The following is a 22,558-nucleotide window of genomic DNA, read 5'->3' as shown; positions in this document are numbered from 1 at the left end:
GAACCAGATTATTATTGTTCCAACTGATTCCACGTTTTCCAGCAAACCTTCAGCAGAGTCCTGAATGGTTTCAAATCCTGGTTTCAGGGACCAGATCCCCTATCCAATTCATTATTAAATCTGGACTCTGTCCACTGGAATTATTATTATTAACAGGTTCCCTTTCACTTTCATACACAGCATTTTCTATTTCTAATGCAGTTGGACTTGAAGTGGAAAATTATCTGGCTTAGATGGGATGCATTGGGGTTGCTGAGTGGACTCAGGAAGGAAGCTCTGGCTGTAATCTTCTACGGATTCAAGAGTGGTGCTTGAAGACTCAGGCACTGCAAATGTTGCACTCTTGATCAAGAAAAGGGCATTGGGGTATATCTGGTGCTTACGGACCAGTCAGTCAGTTTAATCTCATGGTGGGAAACAATGCAAAAACAACAATTGGTGGAGAATTAGGGGTCACTTCACACAGTTGTTGACTGATGAGGAAAACCAGCATGGAAATTCCAAAAGCAAATTATGCCTGGCTAACTTTGTAGAGTTTTTTGATGAGGCAGCAAAGAGAGTCAATAAGAAAACAGGATTGATATAATACAGATGGACTTCTAAATATGTTTGAAAATGTGTTATTCAATAGATTAGTCACTAGGACCGAAGGCCATGGAATAATAGGGACTTGAGCACTGTGGATAGAAAAATTGGCTAAGTTTCAAGAGTAGCAACAAAAGTTTGTCTCTTGAATTAGAGTGAAGCACATAGTGGAATTCCCCTGGAATTTCAATCTATTTGAAACTTGGTATGCAGATCAAAACAATGCAAAGTACACAAAACTTGGAGACTGACTGAACTTCAAGGAGAAAGTGAGAGAGACAGGCAGGTGGGTGTCTGAAAGTTAGTGCTGAGAAAGGTGAAATGTTAGGGTTAGTGGAGGCAGATTAGAGTCATAGAGCAATAGTGTCATACAAAACAGAAACAGGCCCTTTGGCCTACCATATCCATGCTGACCTCTGTGCTTATCTAAACAAGCCTGACCTACCTACATTCAGCTGCACATTCAAAAGCAAGCAGTATAAGCATTTAAGAGGAAAGAAAATTGCACAGCCAAAGAATGGGGGAGGGGTGGTAGTGAGACTGACTCGATTGTTCTTGCTTCTTTCGGTGCTGTTATGTGACTATGCCTCTTTATTTGTTATTTACTCCATTATATTTCATTAACACTATTTTACAATCCAATTTGCAGTTAATTGATGACAGGAGTATGATATTCAGCCCTTCGGGCCTGCTCTGTCTTCAGATCATAGTCAATCATATACCTCAACTTCACGTTCCCAAAGTTACTCCATTTCCTTAGTGTCTAGAATTCTATCATGCCAACCTTAACTCTGCGCAATGATGATTTTTTTTACTTTGGTAGAGAATTCCAAAGATTCATAATTCTCCATCCATGTCCATTCTCTCTAGGCCTTTCAATATTCCATAACTTTCAATGAGATCCCCCCTCATTCTTCTAAACTCGAGTGAGTACAGGCCCAGAAACTCTCCTCCTACATTACCATTTCATTCCCAGGATCAATCTCTTGAACCTCCTCTGGTCTCTCTCCAGTGCCAATACACCTTTTCTTAGATAAGGGATCCAAAACCTAGATACCTTCTTCGTCTAAGGTCTAAGATAAAGTATAAAGTATAAAACTGCTCACAATACTACAAGTGCAGTCTGACCAATGCCTTAAAAAATCTCTGTATCACATCCTTGCTTTTATATTCTAGTCCTCATGAAATGAATGCTAACATTGCATTTGCCTTCCCTGCCACCAACTCAGCCTGCAAGTTATCTTTTAGGGAATCCTGCACAAGGACTACCAAGTCTCTTTGCACCACTGATTTCTGAATTTGCTCCCTGTTTAGAAAATAGTCTACGTCTATATTCTTGCTACCAAAGTGCCTGACCACACACTGCCCTACACTATATTCCATCTGTCACTTCTTTGTCCATTCTCCTAATCTGTCCAAGTCCTTCTGCAGACACCCTGCTTCCTCAACATCACCTACCGTTCCACCTGTCTTCATATCATCTGCAAACTTGGCCACCAAGCCATCAATCCATCATTCAAATCATTGACATATACCATAAAAGCAGCAGATCCAACACAGATACTTGAGGAACACTGACAGGCAATCTGAAAAGGTCCCCTTTATTCCCATGCTTTGCCTCCTGCCAGTCAGCTGATCATCTCACAAAAGGCTCAAGGAACTCAGCAGGCCAGGCAACATCTACGGGAAAAAGTACAGTCGACATTCAGGCTGAAACCCTTTAGCAGGACCCTGGGCCCAAAACGTTGACTGTACTTTTTTCCATAGATACTGCTTGGCCTGCTGAGTTCCTCCAGCATTTTATGTGTGTTGCTCGGATTTCCAGCTTCTGCTGTTTTTCTCTTGTTTGTCTGCCAATCATCAATCCATGCTAGTGTCTTTCCAGCAATACCATTGGCTCTTATCTTGCTTAGTAGCCTCATGTGTAGAATCTTGTCAAAGTCTTTCTGAAAATCCAAGTAAACAATATCTACTGACTCTCCTTTATCTATCCCGTATGTTAATTTCTCAAAGAATTCTAGAAGATTTGCTGGGCAAGGTTTCCTCTTAAGGAAACCATGCTGACTTTAGCCTTTTTTAATATGTGCCTCCAAGTATCCCAATATCATATCCTTAATAATGACCTCCACCATCTTCCCAACCACTGAAATCAGGCTAACTAGCTAATAAGTTTCTGTTTTTTGTCTCCCACCCTTCTTAAAGAGTGAAGTAACACTTACAATTTTCCAGTCGCCTGGAACCATTCCAGAATCTAGGGATTCTTGAAAGATCATTACTAATACCTTGACAATCTCTTCAGCCACCTCTTTCAGAACCCTGGGTATAGTCCTTCCGATTCAAGTGATTTATCTACCTTCAGACCTTTCAGCTTCCCAAGTACCTTATTCTTAGAAATAGCAACCACACACCTGACATTCTTGAATTTTGGGCATACTTCTGGTGTCTTCCACAGTAAAGACTGATGCGAAATACTTACTGAGTTCGTCCCCCAGCATTATTTTCCAGTGGTCCAATATCTACTCTCGCCTTTCTTTTACTCTTTACATATCTGAAAAACTTTTGGTATCCTCTTTCATATTTCATCTTTTCTCTCCTTGTTGCTTTTGCAGTTGCCTTCCATTGGCTTTTAAAAACTTCCTAATCTTCTTGATTTTGACATATTTGTGCCTTCCTTTAGAATACTTCCTTTTCTTTGGGATGTATCTATCCTTCCACCTTCTGAATTGCTCCCAGAATCTCCAGCCATTGCTGCCCTGCCGTTATCCCTGCTGGTGTCCCCTTTATTTTTCAGAGGGTAGATTAAAGTGGCTTGATGCCTTACAGATTGAAAATCACACAGATTTTTGTATTGTTAACTGACTGTTTATTTACTGACTGTAAAAGCTTTTATAGATATGTAAAAAGGAAAAGACTGGTAAAGACAAATGTAGGTCCCCTACAGACAGAAACAGGTGAATTGATTATGGGGAGCAAGGACATGGCAGACCAATTGAATAATTACTTTGGTTCTGTCTTCACTAAGGAGGACATAAATAATCTTCCAGAAATAGTAGGGGACAGAGGGTCCAGTGAGATGGAGGAACTGAGCAAAATACATGTTAGTAGGGAAGTGGTGTTAGGTAAATTGAAGGGATTAAAGGCAGATAAATCCCCAGGGCCAGATGGTCTGCATCCCAGAGTGCTTAAGGAAGTAGCCCAAGAAATAGTGGATGCATTAGTGATAATTTTTCAAAACTCGTTAGATTCTGGACTAGTTCCTGAGGATTGGAGGGTGGTTAATGTAACCCCACTTTTTAAAAAAGGAGGGAGAGAGAAACCGGGGAATTATAGACCAGTTAGCCTAATGTCGGTGGTGGGGAAACTGCTGGAGTCAGTTATCAAAGATGTGATAACAGCACATTTGGAAAGCGGTGAAGTCATCGGACAAAGTCAGCATGGATTTGTGAAAGGAAAATCATGTCTGACGAATCTCATAGAATTTTTTGAGGATGTAACGAGTAGAGTGGATAGAGGAGAATCAGTGGATCTGGTATATTTGGATTTTCAAAAGGCTTTTGACAAGGTCCCACACAGGAGATTAGTGTGCAAACTTAAAGCACACGGTATTGGGGGTAAGGTATTGATGTGGATAGAGAATTGGTTAGCAGACAGGAAGCAAAGAGTGGGAATAAACGGGACCTTTTCAGAATGGCAGGCAGTGACTAGTGGGGTACCGCAAGGCTCAGTGCTGGGACCCCAGTTGTTTACAATATATATTAATGACTTGGATGAGGGAATTAAATGCAGCATCTCCAAGTTTGCGGATGATACGAAGCTGGGCGGCAGTGTTAGCTGTGAGGAGGATGCTAAGAGGATGCAGGGTGACTTGGATAGGTTGGGTGAGTGGGCAAATTCATGGCAGATGCAATTTAATGTGGATAAATGTGAAGTTATCCACTTTGGTGGCAAAAATAGGAAAACAGATTATTATCTGAATGGTGGCCGATTAGGAAAAGGGGAGGTGCAACGAGACCTGGGTGTCATTATACACCAGTCATTGAAAGTGGGCATGCAGGTACAGCAGGCGGTGAAAAAGGTGAATGGTATGCTGGCATTTATAGCGAGAGGATTCGAGTACAGGAGCAGGGAGGTACTACTGCAGTTGTACAAGGCCTTAGTGAGACCACACCTGGAGTATTGTGTGCAGTTTTGGTCCCCTAATCTGAGGAAAGACATCCTTGCCTTAGAGGGAGTACAGAGAAGGTTCACCAGATTGATTCCTGGGATGGCAGGACTTTCATATGAAGAAAGACTGGATGAACTAGGCTTGTACTCGTTGGAATTTAGAAGATTGAGGGGGGATCTGATTGAAACGTATAAAATCCAAAAGGGATTGGACAGGCTAGATGCAGGAAGATTGTTCCCGATGTTGGGGAAGTCCAGAACGAAGGGTCACGGTTTGAGGATAAAGGCAAAGCCTTTTAGGACTGAGATTAGGAAAAACTTCTTCACACAGAGAGTGGTGAATCTGTGGAATTCTCTGCCACAGGAAACAGTTGAGGCCAGTTCATTGGCTATATTTAAGAGGGAGTTAGATATGGCCCTTGTGGCTATGGGGATCAGGGGGTATGGAGGGAAGGCTGGTGCAGGGTTCTGAGTTGGATGATCAGCCATGATCATAATAAATGGTGGTGCAGGCTCGAAGGGCCGAATGGCCTACTCCTGCACCTATTTTCTATGTTTTCTATGTTAACATAAAACCTTAGACGAAGAAGATATCTAGAAAGGAAATTATACTGGGAAAGTGGAGGTAACATTACAAATAATAACTTTAGTACTTGCTTATACCGTATGTATCCTGAATAACATGCAACATTATTAAAATAATCTCTGACAGCACATTTTGTACTGCTGAACTTTTAATCACACATCTTACAGATAGTTAAGCTCTATGAAATCACTGAGTTGCATATTGTACAAGGAGAACTGTATCTGTATCTAATTGAAACTTTAAGGTTTATTGCTGTAAGTCAATCATTTAAATTCAGTCAATTAATAAGGAGAACTCCCCTTGGCCAGGTACAATAACATTGTCATAATAAGATGGGAATTGCAATACAATGAACCTGTGTTGATGCAGGCAGCTGTTGTTTCTGTTCTGTTTAATTTTAACTTACATCACAGTGCCGATAGATTCTATCTCCCATTTTCAGAATTAACGTTCCATGTATAGAAGCCAATGCTGTCAATATCGAGCAGATCTGAGGCAAGTGATGTTCAGATGAGCTAAACCAAGATTCCAGCTTCAGACATCTCTTACTCTGCTGTCAAAGTTTTCTGCAAAAACTGCTCCAAAAACATTAAAGAACGAAGTCTGAAAGATGTGCAAACAACTTATGAAACATAACAATTGGGGGGATGCAATGAGCTAACATAAACAGTGTCCTGCCTCCTTCTCCACTCCTCAAACCCTGCCAATGGCACTTGCCATGTCAGGGCCAGCTACGATTTTTGAAGGGACCTTGACGATATCCAGGCAGCAGAAACAAAGTGGAAATAAATACCTCATTTATTATTCAGAAATGTGCTAATTTTGTTAAGCTTGAGTCACATTTAAACTGGCGACATTGAGCCAGGACACCAGCTGCTTCAAAATCAGAATCAAGCTTATTACCAGGAGATTGGGGTTGAGAGGCATAATGAATCAGCCGTGATGGAATGGTGGAGAAGATTCAATGGGCCAGATGGCCTAGTTCTGCTCCTATGTCTTATGGTCTTCTTATTACTGATATATGTCATGAAATTTGTTGTTTTGTGGCAGCAGGACAGTGAAATCTATAAAAAAAAACACACAATAAATAAATAAATAAATAAATATTGCCAAAAGAGAGAAAATTATTGAGGTAGTGGGTCAAGAAAGGGAAAGGTATTTCCCTTTCCTGAGCCACAACCAAGCTGGAACAGTCCCCACAAATCAAAACCGGCCAACTCATGGCTTTGCTTGCTCCATCCATATGCAGCCTGGTTTGTCCCGATACGCATGTGATTCCTGTGCTGTGTGTCTGCATGGTGCTATGATTCAGACACTTCCAAACAGAAGTTTAGTCTGAGGTGACACTGCAACCTTAAACTGAGGTCATATGTTAAATTCTCAAGCAAACGTAAAAGATCCCAGGGCACTATTCTGAAGATAACTGGAAGGATTATCTGGCCTGTATTTGCCTCAACTACCATTACTAAAATGGAACATTATTAACGCAGTTATGTAGAGAGCTGGCTGTCTGTGAATTGGCTCCTCATTTGTAACAGTAACTGAACTTCAAAAGTGCTTTGGACTCAGTAGGGATCTGAAAGATGCAAGTCTTTCCTTATGAAAAAATAGAAAACAGTAGAATGATGCTCCCGTGGAAGGATAGAACAGACAAGGGAGAGCCACTTTCGATAATGAACTATACGCTCAGTGGCTACTCTATGACATACCTCCTGTGCCTAACAAAATGGCCACTGAGTGTATGGTCGTAGTCCTCTGCTTCTGTTGGCTCATTGTGTTGTGCATTCAGAGATGCTCTTCTGCACACCACTGTTGTAATGTACGGGTGTTTGAATTACTGTTGCCTTCCTGTCAGCTTGAACCAGTCTGACTTCTCTCATTAACAAGGTATTTTCACCCACACAACTGCCATTCACTGGATTTTTTTTGTTTCTCACATCACTCTCTGTAAACTCCAGAGACTGTTGTGCATGAAAATCCCAGGAGATCAGTAGTTTCTGAGATACTCAAACCACTCCATCTGACTTCAACAATCATTCCACAGTCAAAGCCACTTCAATCACATTTCTACCTCACTATGATGTTTGGTCTGAACAACAACTGAACCTTTTGACCACGTTTGCATCCTTCTATGCTTTGAGCTGCTGCCATGTGACTGGATGATTAGATATTTCCATTAACAAGCAGGTGTACAGGTGGCTACTGAGTGTTTATACCAAGCAAGCATTTACACCTAGAGACCTGTGTCCAAGCTCTTCTCAGCATGGGCTTTAATACCCCCTTCTAGTGTGCATTCGATATAAGAGCTCTCTATACTCCCCACCGGCACCTTACACATTGTTTAACAAAGCTCAAGACAAATTTCAAGAACAATAATTGTTCTTTCACATGGACTCTCTCCAGCTCTTTGCTTTGTAAGTTAACTTCAACACTTAAATCCATTTATTTCATTACTCACATATTTTTCACCTGTTTTTTTTTAAATTGGGGCATAGAGAGCTAGTTGTTCCACCCACCTGCACTCATTTGGTCCAGGTACCACAGAGGGTAGGATTGGAGATCAAGATGGTTTGCCTCACATTCAAGTCAACTGATAAGCACCTCCCTGGTGGCAGAGCAGATGCCCCTCTCTTAAACGTCAATAAGAGGCTTTAAAAAAAAAGGCAAGCTAACAGTGGAGCATTGGCTTCTATGAAAGCTATAGGCACTTTAGGGTTTTCAAATGCTAAAACCATGTAAATAATATTTACAAATTTCAAACTTCAAAAGAAAGTCATTAAATTCTCTAGAAGAAGTTAAAATGATAAGAAATTATTTACAAGATTGAGTAGCAGAAAAACAATGTGCATGAAATTACTCTTTGCTTCATAACTTGCAAGCTGAATTTTCAAAATCTAAAAGCCGAAAGTCTGAAGTAAAAACCATAAAATGCTGAGAACTCATAGCAGGTCAGCCAGCATCTGTGAGAAGAGAAGCAGTCAACCTTTCGGGTTGAAGAGGCTTTATCAAAAGTTCCTAATCTGAAACTCTTTTTGCCTGCCATGACCTTAAGCCACCATCTTGGTAAAGGAATTGAAACCAGGGATTTAAACAAACAGCTTAGAGATGGTTAAACTGCCAATTGCTGTTTTAAGCACTTCAATTTCATCTCATGGAGTTCACCATGAGAAGGATGCAGTGTGGTTGTAGGTGTCCTGTCTGAATAGCCCTGGGTGTGGATCTTGGATGGAAGGATGAAGCAAGACTAATGGCTACCCTGGCTTCACGAGAGCAGTCCAGGAGTCAGGGGAAGGTGGATTTGAATTCCTACACCCACACTGACTCTTGTGTTTGCAGGGTATACGCCCTGCTCTGCATCATCTTCACTAGTGACATTCCCAGCACATTTGAAGGTAGTTCTGGTCCTGTGTGATATAGAATGCCAGGCAAGAACTTCCACAATATCTGTGCAAGGAGGTCACGCATGAAAATTTCTGGCAATCAGTGCTACATCTGCAAGCATCTGTTTATATCTCCAGGCGAATTCAAATCATGGTAATCAGCTCACAGAAAAGAAATTGGCTTGGAAATTGGAGCATGCAGCTCTGCTTCATTTGGGGATACGGGTGCTGATTTAATCAGAATTTTGATTGTGAAATGCAATGGCAAAGCTGTAGCCTGTTTTGTGCATGCTGGGAGTTTGTGGAGTCGGCAGTTGTCGATGGCAATTCCTGTACAAAGCTGATTGCGCTTAATCAATTGAGATAGGATGCATCCATGTGGCTAATGTACCGTGTGAGGGATCGCAGAACAAAGTGGAAGTTTTCTACTCAGTGAGCCAGGAATCCAACTCCCGGTACTGTACAGGAATCCATGTCAGGGTACAGTTTAGGAAGAGGCCCTTCAGCCTACAATGTTTGTGCTGAACACAATGCCAAATTCAATCTCTCCCTCTGGCATGTGATCTCTATCCCTCCATATTCACATGTCTTAAAACACTATCATATCTGCTTTTACCACTACCCTGGCAGCCCACTCCAGGCACCTACCTCTTCCTGTGTAAAAAAAAACTTGTCCTGCACATCATCTTTCAATTTTCCTTCCTCACCTTAAATGTATGCCCTTTGGACTTCAACTTCTCTACATGGATTTACCTTATCTATGCCTCTCAAAGTTTTATAAACTTCGATCAGGTCTTCCCTCAGCCATCACCACGCCAGAAAAACGAAACCCAAGTTTGTCAACCTCTAAATGTAAAAGTAGTTCATACTCTCTAAACCAGGCAACATCTTGGAAGGCATTTTGCATATCCTTTCCAAAGCTTGCATATCCTTCATGTAATGGGGAGACCTGAATGGCACAAAATACTCCATGACTTCCTTACTCTTATACTTAGTGCCCCGTCCAATGAAGGCAAGTGTGCCAAGTGCCTTCTTTACCACTTTATCTACCTGCATAACCATTATCAGGGAGCTATAGACTTGTATATAGCCTATAGCTATATATAGATTCAAGATCCCTCTGTACAGCAATCCCTTTGAGGGTCCTGACATTAACTGTACACTTTTTCTATATGTTTGACCTCCCAAAGCGCAACACCTCACACTTGCCTGGATTAAACTGCATCTGCCATTTCTCCTCCCAGCTCTGTATATTTTGCTGTACCTTTGACAAACCTTTTTCACAATCCTCAACTCCCCCATCCTTGTGTCTTCAGCAAACCTACAAACCCACCCAGCTGCATAGTCAGTCAGAGCACAAGCAGAACATTGGTTGGATGTGAAGAGATAGCCTCAGCAGAACAGGACATATCTTGAGTATGCCTGACAGGATTGATACAGAAAGGCCATTTCAGGCCATTTCCCCGGGTAGTGTCAGGTGGGGGAGGGGGATCAGACATGTTAGCTGGAGATGAGGAGGAATCTCTTCTCTTGGATGGTTGGGAACCTTTGGAAAGCTCCAACATTTGGAAAAGTGTTGGTAGTGGGTTATTGGGGCCATGGTGTTCTCAGCACTGAAACAGACACATATTTTTGAACTAAAGGAGATCCTAAGGTAACTGGGCTGGGAAAGAGAGTTGATAAAAGTTCATGATTCTGGCACCTGCAGTCTCTTGTGAGAAAATAATGGCAGAACAGGTGTGAAGGGCTGAAAGGCACTCAGCTGGTCCAACGTCTTCATTTTTTATTAGTGGTTTCTAATAGCAACTGGAGCACTCATTCAGAAGGTGCAAGCTTTGTCATAGGTAGCATCAGTTAGTTTTGTCTGGTATCAGGCATGCCTGCAATTTGCCAGGGCATAAACACTAATGCAAATAGCTGCATAAGAGGTGCTGAATGGATGTGACAGTTGTGAAGCAGGAGCACGAATTTCGTGTGTTCCCTGCACCTGGTACACCTGCCACAGATAAATCGTCCATTGCAGCTCCAGTACATAATCTAGCATCAAGTGCGTCTTCAAAAGACAATGCCTTAAAAAGGTGGCATCCATCACTAAGGAGCCCCATCACCCAGGACATGCTCTCTTCTCGTTACTAGCATCACAGAGGAGGTACAGGAGCCTGAAGGCACACACTCAATGTTTTGAGGAACAGCTTCTTCCCCTCTGCAATCGGATTTCTGAACGGACAATGAACCAACCGATGAAAACTAGCTCACTATTTTTGCTCTCTCTCTCTCTCGTTTTTTGATTTGTAATTTACAGTATTTTTATGTATTGCACTGTGCTGCTGCCACAAGATGACAAATCTCAAGCCACACAGTATGTCATTGATAATAAACCTCATTCTCATTCTGACCTCCACCTCACTTCCTCAAGATGGTGTTGACCCCAGCAAACAGTCCACTTCTCAGCAAGCGTCCACTAATTTGACCAGCATGAGAAGCCAAAGTGGCAAAATATCAACTGGTTTCAAATGCTTATCTGCTACAGTCTGATGCTCTTGGTAGTCAGAGCTGGAGGAGTGTAGAGCAGAGGGAAATGAGGAAAGAAAGGAAAAATTACTGTAGAATTTTAGACTTATCTAATTATCTGCCCAATAAATGCATTTAAATATGGCATATTTAAATGCATGAAATTCACTTTAATGTTATACCATCTAAAAGGTATACCTTCTGTGGTCGGAGCAATGATGGCACTTGCCAGCCACTTCTTTGAGCTCATTTGTGGAAATAGCTTAATTTCTACGTCTAACGTCTCTTATTTTCCTTTTCAAGGTGGATGGGGTTCTGTCAAAGATCCTGACCTCAAGCTGCACTCAAACTTTGGTTCTTTACAATGTTGGTTCCCACCCTTGGGGCTAACCAACCGGCTGTTTTTCGGCATCCCAAGAACGCTGTCTAAAAGAGGAGCACAGCTTCGGGGTTCTAAGTCTCTGTACGTCTGGGGACAAGTTGATTCGATGTGGGTTCTGCCGACTGAAGCATCACAGGAGAAAATGGTATATCGGTTAAAGTGGGTCATCTACCGGGCTCTGTACTCGGATTACGCTCTCGTTTTCTCTTGTTGGTAGGGGAGAACTAGTTGCCGATTTTCGAGTCAGAGAACTCAGGAAAAAGGCGACACAGCAGACTTTATCATGGCAAATCAGCAAGTTGTTTTGTTATGTCTTCCCTCTCGCTGGGTGATGCCTTTCTGCCCCTTTGTTAGGGAGAGGAAGAGCCTGTGGTACGTCGAAATGTCAGGGTGAATGATTAGTTTTTGTTGTACAGCAGATCACGATCACGGAGGCTTTGCTATTGCTTGCTTCGTGGGTGGAAGGTGCTGATGCTTTTTGGTGAAGTATGGTGGAGGAGGGTCGGGTAGATGCCTTGCTGCTGTTTGTGCATGGAGGGGAGTAGGGATGACTTTGGGGTTCGACCATACAGTGGCACGCAAATGTTTAGGCACCCCAGTCAAAATTTGTTCATTGCGGCCAAAAAGTTCTATTTTAACTTCATCAGTCCACAGGACTTGTTTCCAAAATGCATCAGGCTTGTTTAGATGTTCCTTTGAACCTTTTGAATAGAACCTTTTGGCCGCAATGAGCAAAGGTATGTTTGGAGAAAAAAGGGTGCAGAATTTCATGAAAAGAACCCCTCTCCAACTGTTAAATACAGGGGTGGATCGATCATGCTTTGGGCTTGTGTTGCAGCCAGTAGCAGGGGGAACATTTACTGGTAGAGGGAAGAATGAATTCAATTAAATACCAGCAAATTCTGGAAGCAAACATCACACCGTCTGTAAAAAAGCCGAAGATGAAAAGAGGATGGCTTCTACAACAGGATAAGGAACTGTCACTCATTCTTTGAGGCATTCTTCTACTTTTGTGGACGTCTGCAAAGAACAAGAATTTCAGGTTGTATATTGCATACTTCTCTGGTATTAAATAGAACTATTGAACTATTAAACTATTAAAAGTCTTCCTGCAGGAAGTCAAGTAAATGCTTCAAAAAGCAAGATCCAGAGCTGTATACTTGGGCAAATGAGTCAGTTTTGGATCAGTTTAATGGCTTTTTGATCACAAAATAATGGTGTTGACCTTGGTCTGTGTTTGACGGGCTGAGGCATAGCCTAAGTTTGGATAAAAACTTACTTTTGGTTTCCACAGATAACAGGTGGAAACTGTTTGTGTTGACATTTAGGTAAAGAATTATTAGCTGGATAAATGATTGTGGCACAAAAAATGCACACAGACTTTGAACAATATAAGGGGTCCTATTTGTCAATTTTCAGGACAGGAATCGGAATTTTGCAAGAACTAACTGTACTTAATAATGCTGGTTCAGGCTCAATTCAAGGAACATACAGCTATCGGCAGAAATTTATCTTGTTATTGCACAGTATCAGTACTTTCAGTTTGCACTGATTGTTTATTTTTATTTCATGAGTGGCACTGAATGATTCTTCTTTCCAGTTTCCTCTTCCTCCACCCACCTCCTCTTCAACCCACTGATGTCACCTCTATCGCTATAGGATATAAACATGTGCCTCCAGCTCCTGGTACCTTTGCCAACAAACCAAACCTGATAATAGGACAAAGTGATCCAATCTCAGCCCACTTTTTTACTTTTAATATTTTTCAGTTCAATGTTAATCTAATTCATTCTTACGAATGATTTGGCTTCAATGGTAATGCAACCCAAATGTTTAAAACGTTTTGACTGAGAAGTTGCACCTCCCCCTCTTTCTGATTTCAGTATTAAATTTAACTGCATATCCATGTGCTGTCAGTTCACCAGCAAGGAGAAACAACCTCTCATTATTCTTTTCAATGCTTTTACTAGATTTTCTTTAACCTCCTCTGCTTTCAAAAACATAATGGCTGTTTCCTTCATCACAAACCGCAAACTTTCATTGCAGTAAAAATAATTTTTTTGCCTCTAATGTGGCCACAATATTCTATCCGCAATACAGCTTGCAAACCTGTGCCCACTGCTACAATGTAGAATCCCAACTCATATTTTCTGCCCTACCTTAAAAGGCAAGCACACTCTGTGTCTTTTTCATGACTCCATCTACCTGTGTTGCCATTTGCAGGGAACTATGGACATACTCCAAGGTCTCTGATCATCACCATTTCTTTGGGCCTATATATATATTTATTTATATCCTACTGTTATTTTACTTCCCAAACTGCATCATATCTTATTTGTTGAGATTAAATTCCATCTGCCAATGCTCTGACCATCTCTTTATCCAATAAACATCTTGCTGCAGAATTAGACAGTCTTCTTAGCTAACCATAGCAACACCAGCTTTCGTGTTACCCACAAACTTATTGACCACACCTCCTACAATCACATCCAAGTGGTTGATATTTTTCATAAACAACAACATTCCCGGTACTGATCCCTGCAGTACATTGGTCACAGACTTCCAATTAAAACCATTCCTCTAATGGAAGGCCTCAAGTCCTTGGCCTTGGCAGTCAGAGCTAAGGCACTTGCCAATATTCAAATTAATAAATGCTTAAGCTAATAAAAATAAAACACCCTCACGTACTGTATTTTCATAAAAATGAAACATTTGAAAACACTTGAAAACTCTTTAAAATAATTAAATAAAGGAAAGGTGTCAATGAAGATTTAAATTACCATTCTCCCTCAAAGCCTTTCTTCCCCATTAAGTGAACATGGTTGCTGGGCAGGTCTAAGCCAGTACAGGTTCAGTATGGATTGCAGCTGGGGATCACCAACAACCAGTGCAGTGCCCCAGAATCTCAACTGACTTCACACATCTGGAGGCAGCATAAAAATGGGTGTTGTGAATAAATGGATTACACTTGACATTAAAATCAAATACAAAAAGTCTTTCACTAACATGATCAATAGATAATACCACGAGGTTTTTTCGACAGACTGCATCTTTTACAATATTGTATTGAGAGCACTCCCTTCACCAGCAAATCAAATCGTGTGCTCAGTTTCAGTTATTTCCTGCTAGAAAATGGGCTTACAACGCCCCGTGGAATGTTGCTGACCCAGATGCCTGGCACATTTTACCTTTGTCTTTTCTGTACACTTTCCTTCGAAGCAGTGCCAGCTGTGGCTCAGAGGGTAACAGCCTCAGCTCTAAGGTGAAAAATTGTGAAGTTTAAATCTCACTTCAGGGTTCACAGACATCCCCTTCTAAAGGAGTGCAGGATGAATAGAAGAGCCATCTTTCAGATAAGACTCTGAGCTGAGGCCGTACCCACTCATTCAGGTGGCTATGAATGACCCTTTGGACCATCTTTAAGGCAGAGCAAGGGAGTGACTCTTGGTGGGTCCAAACTTTGCCCTGCGGTCACCATTGATAAAATTCATGTTTGTGCAGTATCACACTCCCACTTGTGGAACCTTGCTGTGCACAAAGCTGCTGTGTTTCCAACATTAAGATAGAGACCAAAATCATGAAATACATTGCATTCTCTCTACTGTGGGTAGAAAAAAACCCTGCTTGAAATATAGCAAGTGCAACTGATGGTGGTTGCTCTTAAGCACAATTAACATAATTTGATATTTACTGTTCAGTAACAGCCTTGCAATGGCAACAATGGGATTAACAGACTGCTGCATAATTGAACTCTATATTAAAATGGTTCTCCTTGTGATCTGTTCATGTAAACAGACATCAAATCATTTCAGGTAAAGCAAAATATAATTAACACATAGATTTCATTGGTTAAGGAGTATTCTCTTTGGGAAATTCAATTAGTTCAAAGATAGCTATTAATCTTTTCCCCAGCTGCATGTACAAACAGAGCATTTAGGAAACCCTGCTCAGTGAAGGATGCTATATAAAGTCTTTCCTTTTGAAAAACTTCAAGGTTAAGAACTGAGAATTGGGTATTAAAGCTGAGGCAGGTCTGCCAGGAAGGCATTGACATCTGGACTGTCACCAGAAACTGCCTGAATAACCCTGTCAATATCACTATTGATATTCAGTTCAAGGCTCCAGAATTTTCAAAGATGTTCCTTTCATTTCAGCTGCATACAAATCAGCTTGCTCTGGTTTCAGACTATCTGATCATTGCTACTTCTGACAAGAGAGGCCTGAGCTTTCTCAACATTGGCCCATTTGTTTTGATTATAGTGGGCTACTGCCTTCTTATTTTTATGCTCTTTTTCCTGCCAAGATCTTTGACAACGGGACCTACCTTGCATTAAAAATAAGAGTCTATAACTTAATGCACGTGGTTAAAATGCTGCCCTAAAGTTGGATCCAAAATTGGCTCAGTAGTAGGAAAGAAAGGGTAATGCTGTTGGTTCATTTTACATCTGGGTGGTTGTCTGTCATGAGGAACCATAGGGATAACTGGCAGGTCCCTTGCTTCTCGTGATGCACCTCAATAATTTAGGGTTGACTACCGAAACCCTGATTAAGAAGCTTCCAGAGCATACAAAATTAGAAAGAAACATATGGATTGCGTAGTAGTGAGGAGGTTGGATTACAGGAAAAAAATGACACTAAAAGCTTAAACTGACACAGAAAGAGGCTGTTCAGTCCATTGAATCTATGCTGACCCCAGTCAATTCCATGTGGTCCTGCCATGTATTCTTCCGAACACAGGCCCATTGATTATTTTTTGGCATTAACTGACACTAAGGGGTGATTTACTTTAATCAATTAAACTGCCAACATGTCTTTGGGATGTGAGAGGTGGGGGGGAGGGGAAGAAACCTGAGCACCTGAAGAAAACCCAGGTGGTCATTGAGAGAAAATGCAAACTCGTCACAGACAGCACTCAAGGTCAAGAACAAACTCGATGTCACTAGAGCCGAGGGGTAACTCCACTAACTGCCATGCCATTGTGCAGACTTCCTAACAAGTGTGAGTCAAAACAGGCAGGCAAGATAAGAAAATACATGTAAGTGATAGGAAAGTGTCTAACGTCAAGGACAAGAGGCTCCTTGGAGTGCATTTACACAGAACCATGGAGATAGTAGGACTGGAAAGTTGCTGTGAAATACGACAAGAAGGATTGTCAATTTGGACTATATCAGGAAGGAGGTTTTCATTAAATTATATAACATTGGCAGTTATGTGCAGCCAGAGCATGGTGAACATTTCTGCTCATTACAGTACAGGAAGGATGTGATAACACTAGACAGCATACAGATGTTTGAGGATGTTGCCAGAGCTGGAAACTTGTAAATGAGAGAAAACATTGGCTATGAGGAATAGAGGATAGATGAGGATTTTAACAATGCCCATATCCTGAATTAATATTCCACTGAAGGGTCAAAGCTTGGACAATACTTGCCTGATCAAACTATTAATTCCACATGGAAACAAATGTAAAATTACATTTCATGAATCTTAGGTCCAGGCATGAACTCAACACACCCCTATACCAATAAAGGCACTTGATAAATGGACATTTTCATTGTTGAAGCAGTTGAAGCCCGTCAGCTGAAGGGTCTCAGGGCCAGCTAAATAACAAAGAGACAAAACAAGCCTCTGGGCCAAATTAAAGGTTGAAACTATTCCTGCCATGACCAACCTGGTCTCACCTATCAGCATGTACTACTCCCCCTCACCCCAACTTCTTATTCTGACTTCTGCCTCCTTCCTTTCCGATCCTGATGAAGGGCCTTAGCCCGAAACATCAACTGTTTATTCCTGTCCATGAATGCTGTCTGAGCTGCTGAGTTCCTCCAGCATTTTGTATGCGCTACTCCTGCCAAATGTGCAGGACCTGAACTTCAATATTTTTTCTCAGAGTATTTAACTGAATTCTTGCCACACCGTGTCAATATGGCACTGGACAAATTTCTCAAAGGAAATGTACAGTTCTTTCCTCCCACCACATTGAGAGATAATTAAGCTGCTTTGTTTCCAGATGAAATGGTAAACTCATATGTTCAGAATGATAGGGCCACTGAGCACCTTTGTAATGTCAAAGGGTCACCAAAGCTCTCTATATGTTTACACATTCCAGGTACATTTACTCATTACATGTACAGTACAGTGAAATGCATCATTTGCGTTAGCAACCTAAGGATGTGCTGGGAGCAAACCACAAGTGTCGTCATACATCCCAGCATCAATATAGCATGCCTACAATGTTCAGCACAACAACACAAAACACAAACAACAAAAGCACAATAATGGCAAAACACAGAACCTTACCTCCCTCCCAACCACACACACACACACACACACAGAGACAAGTCCTCTAACCACAGGACAGGCCATCTCTGGGCCTCTAGCCTCCAATGGACTTGGATTCACAGACAATGGACCTTTGACTTCCCCAGCGGATTCGCAGGGGTTTGCACACTCAGCTGTTTATTATGCACAGATAATGGTGAAATATCGCACGTACTGCCTCAGGATCGGGTGGTAGTGGGGGCAGGTAAGTCTGCTCCTCCTCACTGATTTTTAATGCTGCTCCCGAGAATGGGAAGACCTCCATCTTTACTTTCGAATTGGCTGTGTTGGGGATGTGTGCCTGACAGCACCTCTTTCCTTTTCGAGTAGGTACTTTTCATCCGATTTCAGAAATGATTTCAGTGTGAACTGAGCTGAAGTGCCGAGGTTTAAAGTTCCCTCACATGTTGCACACTCTCGCGCTGCTGCTCATTATGTTGAACTTAATCAGGCAGGGCACCGATCCTCACACAGCTTTCTCAGCCTTGTCTGAATGCAGCTTTACAACACATGTTACTGAGAACAGATTCTGTCTCGTTTTTGAAGAGGGTGTCCTTTCTTGGGGTTAGGGGACTGCGTATGGGTGTGGGTGAGAGGGACGAATAGGGTTTGTTTTGCTGCTTGTTGTTTTATGTGTTGTTCTGAGCATTGTGGACATGCTATGTGGCCACTGGAATGTGTGACGACACTTGTGGGCTACCCACAGCACACTCTTGGGTGTGTTGGTTGTTAACTGCAAATGGCACTGTATGTTTCGTTGTACATGTGACAAATAAACTTGAATCTTGAATCTTATACTGAGCTGGAGCTAAGCTTTCTATCCAACACGAGGAATTCTGCAGATGCTGGAAATTTAAGCAATACACATCAAAGTTGCTGGTGAACGCAGCAGACCAGGCAGCATCTCTAGAAAGAGGTACCGTCGATGTTTTGGGCCGAGACCCTTCGTCAGTCCTGATGAAGGATCTCGGCCCAAAAAGTCAACTGTACCTCTTCCTAGAGATCTTTGCTATCTAAGCCTGCTTCATTGTGAGTGTCTCATAGTATTTGTGGGCTTCAGTGGTTCTAGTTGTACCCTATCTCTCTCCCTCTTCTTTCTCTCCCCCTTCCCTTCTCAAGCTCAACAGCTGCGTCCCCGTAAATCTAGTGACAGGAGCTGGGCTCTCATGGTGCTGTGCTGATGCAGAGAGTGGTTCTTCACAAATGGTGGCTCTGCTGACTATTGTAGGGCTCTTCTAAAGCAGATTAGGCAGCAGGACCACGTCCTGTCAATCATATTTTATGTGGTAGCAAGGCTCGTGTTGTGTCATGCTGCCTAGTACATTGGTTCTGCCTTGGACCCATGAACTGTCTGCAGTTGGCCTCTATCCAGCAGACGCCATCTTTTGTATTGCCAGTGTGAACCAAGTTCAGATGGAAAACCCGGATCACACTGGCAAAGTGAAGGAATCCCGACTGTCGGCATCCACCTTCACTATTGCTCACAGGCCAGCTAAACAATGGGGATGAACGTGCTGTCAGTTGCGGTACATCTAAGAGTTCATATTTGATGTCATCGTCTGAGAGCCTGTAACTCTTACAAAGGTTCAAGCTTTCTTATTTGCCGCTCTGTCAAAGGAGAATGGAGTGCATTCATGTCCCATTTGAAAAGAGGCTGTCAGTCACTCATGCAATGACGGAGAGAGTGGAGGGTGTGTGGAACATACTGCCAGGGGTGCTGGTAGAAGCAGATGCATTAGGGACATTTAAGAAACTCTTAGATAGAAAAACAAGGGCTATGCAGAGGGGAAGGGTGAAGTTAAAAGGTTGGCACAACATTGAAGGCCAAAAGGCCTGTACTGTGCTGTTATGTGCTATATTCTCAGGCACCTTGTTGCAAGCAGCTGGTTAAAAAGCATTCAACTGTTAACCTGGCAGCAGTAGGATTATCTCTTTAATTATTTTTCATGGGGTGTGGGATGGCCATTTCACTGCTGAGATTAGGTGGTTAGTTATACGATGGGAAGATAGTGTTCTTGTTTAATGGATGGATGTGAAGGTGGCATGATTGTCTCAGTAATGGATATTGATTGATGCCAACAGTTTGCTTTCTCCTTGCTAGGCAATGCCCCAACACGTGCTGACTCCCTCAGTAATATGACTAGACATGTACCAAAAATGTATACATGAGGATCAGGTATCATCTTAGCTTAAATTCAGCACCTATATCATGCATATGTCACATTTGCACCGGCCTGGATAACTTCACTCACTTCAACACTGAATTAATTTTTCAACCTATGAACTCACTTTCAAGGACTCTACAACTCATGTACTCAATATCATTTATTATTCTTGTTATTATTATTTGTTTTTTGTATGCACAGTTTGCGTTCTTTTGCACGGTGGTTGTTTGTCAGTCTCTGTGCATAGTTTTCCATTGATTCTATTGTACACAGGAACATAGAAACATAGAAAACCTACAGCACAATACAGGCCCTTCGGCCTACAAAGCTGTGCTGAACATGTCCTTACCTTAGAACTACCTAGGTTTACCCATAGCCCTCTATTTTTCTAAGCTCCATGTATCCATCCAGGAGTCTCTTGAAAGACCCTATCGTTTCCGCCTAAACCACTGCTGCCGCCGGCCCATTCCACGCACTCACCACTCTCTGCATAAAAAACTTACCCCTGACATCTCCTCTGTACCTTCTTCCAAGCACCTTAAAACTATGCACTCTCGTGTTAGCCATTTCAGCCCTGTGAAAAAGCCTCTGACTATCCATACGATCAATGCCTCTCATTATCTTGTACACCTCTATCAAGTTACCTCTCATCCTCCTTTGCTCCAAGGAGAAAAGGCTGAGTTCGCTCAACCTATTCTCATAAGGCATGCTCCCCAATCCAGGCAACATCCTTGTAAATCTCCTCTGCACCCTTTCTATAATTTCCACATCCTTCCTGTAGTGAAGCGACCAGAATTGAGCACAGTACTCCAAGTGGGGTCTGACCAGGGCCCTATATAGCTGTAACATTACCTCTCGGCTCTTAAACTCAATCCCACGATTGATGAAGGCCAATGCACCGTATGCCTTCTTAACCACAGAGTCAACCTGTGTAGCAGCTTTGAGTGTCCTATGGACTTGGACCCCAAGATCCCTCTGATCCTCCACCCTGCCAAGAGTCTTGCCATTATTGCTATATTCTGCCATCATATTTGACTTACCAAAATGAACCACTCCACATTTATCTGGGTTGAACTCCATCTGCCACTTCTCAGCCCAGTTTTGCATCCTATCAATGTCCTGCTGTAACCTCTGATAGCCCTCCACACTATCCACAACACCCCCAACTTTTGCGTCATCAGCAAATTTACTAACCCATCCGTCTACTTCCTCATCCAGATCATTTATAAAAATCACAAGAGTAGGGGTCCCAGAACAGATCCCTAAGGCAAAACCACTGGTCACTGGGCTCCATGCAGAATATGACCCGTCTACAACCACTCTTTGCCTTCTGTGGGAAAGCCAGTTCTGGATCCACAAAGCAATGTCCCCTTGGATCCCATGCCTCCTTTCTTTCTCAATAAGCCTTGCATGGGGTACCTTATCAAATACATAAACACTAAAATCCATAAACACTACATCTACAGCTCTACCTTCATCAATGTGTCACATATTCATTATAGCTACTGGGAATGTCTGCAAAAAATGGATTTCAGGGTAGTATATAGTTACATGTACAGTACTGTGCAAAAGTCTTAAGTACATATATATAGCTAGGGTGCCTAATACTTTTGCACAGTACTGTAGTAATTTTATGTATTGCACTCTACTACTGCTGCAGAAAAAACAAATCTCATGACATATGTGAGTGATGATAAATCTGATTCTGATACGGATCTCTATTGTGGACTGTGAGTTAGAAGGGGGCAGGGAGAGGGGAATCATGGTTGGGTAAAGGGGAAGGGAGAAGGAAGGGAGAAGGGAGGGAGCAGGAAGCACCGGGGGGAGATTCTATAATGATCAATAATCCAAATATTTGGAACCAAATGACCTTGCCTGGCGATTCAGGGTTGGGTATGTTGCATCTGTGCCACCCTCCGCCCCTGGCACTCCTTCTGTTCCACCTGTCCCACACCCCTCCCACAGCACTCTACCCTTGCCATTCCCAACATCCTTTGCTCTCGCCAGATTTACAAACTTGTTCTCTGCTCCACATTGACAAATACAGTACAGTGCAAAAGTCTTAGCTATACATGTGTGGGTGTGTGTGTGTGTGTGTGTATCTAAGCTTTTTACACAGTACTGTACAGTAATGTACTTTGATAGTAAATTTACTTAGAACTTTGAACTCCAAACATTTTGCAAGCTGATTTTTAAAATTAATTTTGTGTTTTGAGTTATTTAAGGCTTTAGAGACACTAAACCATCAGCAAGCCAAGATTCATGATCCCGTGTGTATTCTAATAACCTAGCTCTATTCTATCCTTTCTTTTGATTTGAATGTGGGGAACACTAATGGTAATGTTTATTTTACAATAGTAGTCTTCTTCTGAGGAGCCTCGGGCCCTTCCACCGCACAGCTTGATCCAAGTAGCAATCCAGAAGTTATAGGAAAAACAGTTGCTTAGTAAGGTGTTTCATTTTC

At 42.1% G+C, this 22,558-nt stretch overlaps 1 long non-coding RNA gene across 1 annotated transcript in view; it reads right to left on the bottom strand.

Moving 5' to 3' along the window:
* Nucleotides 1–6,124: 6,124 nt before the first annotated feature.
* LOC134348427 (uncharacterized) overlaps nt 6,125–22,558 on the bottom strand; it is a 29,133-nt gene continuing 12,699 nt past the window's right edge. Inside the window, exon 4 of the long non-coding RNA XR_010018421.1 lies at nt 6,125–6,399. This is a non-coding gene — a long non-coding RNA (uncharacterized LOC134348427). The remainder of the gene's footprint in view (nt 6,400–22,558) is intronic.

The sequence above is a fragment of the Mobula hypostoma genome, chromosome 6 (genome assembly GCF_963921235.1).
Source record: "Mobula hypostoma chromosome 6, sMobHyp1.1, whole genome shotgun sequence".
NCBI lineage: Eukaryota > Metazoa > Chordata > Chondrichthyes > Myliobatiformes > Myliobatidae > Mobula > Mobula hypostoma.
Note: the sequence above shows the minus strand (reverse complement) of the source record. Positions and strands in the feature narration are given on the sequence as shown.